This window comes from Grammomys surdaster, unplaced genomic scaffold (genome assembly GCF_004785775.1).
Source record: "Grammomys surdaster isolate TR1022 unplaced genomic scaffold, NIH_TR_1.0 136, whole genome shotgun sequence".
Lineage (NCBI taxonomy): Eukaryota > Metazoa > Chordata > Mammalia > Rodentia > Muridae > Grammomys > Grammomys surdaster.
In genome coordinates, this window is record NW_021604594.1 from 8,938,611 (window position 1) to 8,942,207 (window position 3,597).

Here is a 3,597-nt window from a genome sequence, read left to right on the forward strand (position 1 = left end):
TCACAAAAAGTCCTCATCTTGGAAGTTCATTTTCTTGTGTGTGTGAGTCATTGGGCTATGTGATTATACAGTTCACTCTGGCAGGAGAGTAGCGTGTCTGAGAATGAGTCACGGGGAGTTCAGCTACATAGATCTTGGAATGATGGTTTGCAGGGCAAGGCTAACTTGGGACAGTACTGAAAGGACAGCTCCAGGCACTTGGGGCCATGATGTGAATGTATGGTGAAATCCGTGGGACATCAAAATGTGGAAGTCTAGAGAAGCAGCTAATGGTATGTCAGAAGGTGTCTAATTGTCAAACATGAGGAAACATCTGGTTTTATGACTGTAATGGTTACAGGGAAAGCCAGTGTTGGTTATGGATGGTGTACCATTCAGAGACTAGCTATGGTTATGATAAAAATAGCTTCAGAGGTCCGTAAGTAGCTCTTGATTTGCAATCCCGATGACCTGAGTTTGATACCTGCAACCTGCATAAAAAAATTCCAGATGTGGTGTGTATCTGTAATCCCAGCAGCCTTCATCAAGATGGGAAGCAGAGAATGGAGAATCATCTGGATTCTCTTGACCCAGTTAGCCAGAGTACAAAGCACAGAAGAAACAAGAGAGCCCGTCTTACAATATGGAAAGAAAAACCAGTGCCTGAAAGTTGTCTGTCTGTCTGTCTATCTGTCTGTCTCTCATACACATTTGCGCACACAACATACATGCATGAATATACATGGATGTGTATTAACACACAACAAACACACAACATAGAGATGCACAGACATGTGCGCGCGCACACACATTAATGAAAAATAAAAATGACTCTAAGTATCAGCGGCTGAACTGAGAAAGGTTTACTGCTTGTATACCATCCATGTTGATTGTGGATTGGTATGTAGGAGGAAGACAAACCCTGCTTTGAATTTTTATCTTTCTGAGAGGCAGAGGGCTTCAGCATCTGTAGTACTTCAGGGCTCATCAATCGGGAAGAGAAGAATGGAACCAGCCACTGCCAACAGATACTCTGCCTGGAAGCAAGGTGTTTCCTGTCTGCTCTCTGTTTATTGGTTAGAGATAATGCCATCTTATATCCCCACTCCAGGGGATGGGGATTCGTGACCTCTGTGTACCCTAAAATGGTGAACAGCTAAATATTGGGAAATACTACCAGCGTCTACCATAGGGAGGCTTGCCAGCTCCATCCGTGTGTATTGGAAATAAAAGGATTGTCTTTTTTTCAGGCTTCACGAATTTGCGTGTCATCCTTGCGCAGGGGCCATGCTAATCTTCTCTGTATCATTCCAATTTTAGTATATGTGCTGCCGAAGCGAGCACTTTTCAGGCTTGAATTAGAAAAAAATTGACTTCATTGTTATTGGCTCTTACTATATTTTAGTATATGGGGGATTTGCTCCCAATTAGATTTCTATTTAAAAGTAGTAGCAAGATTGATCTTTATCAATATTAAAACTATTACTTTGAAGCCTTGATGTTGATTTCCAAAGGTATTATGGGAGGCAGCATTAAATATGAATTCCAAATACCAACCAGTATGATGATTGCATAATAAAGTAATTTTGTTCGGATGGATGCAGTCATATGGAAGACCCTGGAATTCCAACGGCAACTTTCACATGGCAGTTAGCCTCAGGGGCAGGTTTACCTTGGGAACCCATGGCAGGAAGGCGGGCATGCTACCACACTTTGCAAGGAGGCTGGGTTAACATTTAAGCAGACTACCTTCAAAGGTCTGCCACCGCCAGTCTTTCTTTCTCTTTGTTCAGGAAGGCAAGAGAAAGGGATGAAATCTGTGGGAGTAGACTACAGGGAACAGGTGACTGCCCTGTTTCCTCGATTCTTGGTGGTTAATACTTCAGGTTATCAGAAGGTCACTCCCTTCTTTAGCTGTGCCCCCTGGAGATGAATTGCGACACAGCTTGCTCTCTGTCCTCTTAAATATCACAGTAATGAGCTACAGGCAACTCTCAAGGGTTTGAAATGTGTCTCTGGCAACCGAGGACCTGAAAATGTGCCCAGTTGCATAAATTTCAGCACCCACACATGAATCCAGGTGATAGACTGGGAGGTTGTTCTTATTGGCTTCTTGGTGAACATTTTTCTGAATATTTTAGCTCTTTTACCTTCTATGCAAGGGTTAAAGAGGGCTTAGGTCAGTTGGGGGGAAGGGTGTGGGGTAGATCTGGGCAGAATCTGCCATATCTTCCAGCCTTAGTTGCTACAATCCCCCTAGCCTTCTGTCATGAGCTATAGGGTTGAAGAGGTCAAAAGATGTGCCCCAAATTTTGCAAACATTACACTCAAGGCCCGTGGCAGGACCTCAGACCTGCTTTCTTCAAAAGGGAGGGTGCTACCTTGGGCAGGGGGAGAAATAAAAGAAAGAGGCGAAGGGCCTAGTGTAGTAACCTTTAATGTGGCATCAGCATCTACTCCCCTGTGATATATTTGGATATAAAATCTTTATTGGGCTTGAAATTATTATTAAAAACGCAGTGAACTTTAGTTTGCACATTCGCAGCCTCTTGTCCCCCGTATCACTCTTTTGTAAGAAGCACTTTCTTTGATAGTAGTTGTTTAATGAAAGACACCTACAGTAATTGAGGAAATAAATGGCATCAAACACCCATTGGTGACTTGTGTTCTGGTGTCAGGCTAACTAGCTATAAAGTGCCCCGTGGGCATGTGTCAGAAAAACTTATATTCTTCTCTGTCTTTGTCTACTGTCCATTTTGGAAAACATCTATTTTTATCACCTGATTGTAAAAATTAGTGCTCACATTGAACAACTTAACGAACTGACGTGTCTCAGGCCGCACACAGCCTCGCTGGCCTCCGCTAGGTCCTTGGGCAGAGGCCAGCACAGAGTGGTGTGGCGAATACTTGGATTTTATCTTTGGGACTTAAAGGGGAGGCAAGAGGGTGAAGAGAGAGAGGTAGGGAGCAACTATGGCTCCAAGGTAATTTGATCTCAAAAAGAAATTTTCTCTCTCTGAATTAAAACTATAATCCCACTTTAAATGAACTAAGGACAAAGGAAGTCATGTTCCAAACATAACATTCAGGCCCCAATTTTTCCCACCAGAGCATGGGCATAAACAGGAAATGTATTTTCAATGGGAGGTTAATTGTCGACACCACCATATTTGTACTCTAATGCAGAACCATCCTTAGTCTGTCTGTCCCTGTACAGTCATGAACCTACCCTGGTTTACCCGGATGTTGTACCAGTAGAAATGATAAGGCTGGACGTTCTGGTAATTACATCTCCAGATCAGACCCTAGTCATGGTACCAGGAGACAAATGTCAGAGATTTAGTCTTTGAGTTCAGAATAATTGGGTAATTGGCGTCATCCTGTGACATCCTGGTCTATTGACTAATGGCCCCATTGTTATTGTGGCGTGGCTCGTGCCCCATAGCACCATGACGCAAAACTTGATCTTTGGAAGAAATGCCTCCCACATTTATTCCCTCCAGGAAACCAAAGGGCAACAGAGTAACATTCCAGGTTGAGAACCCTGCCTTTAACACTGTGACCTAACCCGTTCCAGGTGAAAAATTATTAGGTCAAAAATCCTTTCATGAGAAAATT

The 3,597-nt window shown here is 43.1% G+C and overlaps 1 pseudogene; it reads right to left on the reverse strand.

The window, feature by feature from the left end:
• Positions 1–1,207: 1,207 nt before the first annotated feature.
• On the reverse strand, positions 1,208–1,323 carry LOC114617493 (annotated as a pseudogene).
• Between the last annotated feature and the right edge of the window lie 2,274 nt (positions 1,324–3,597).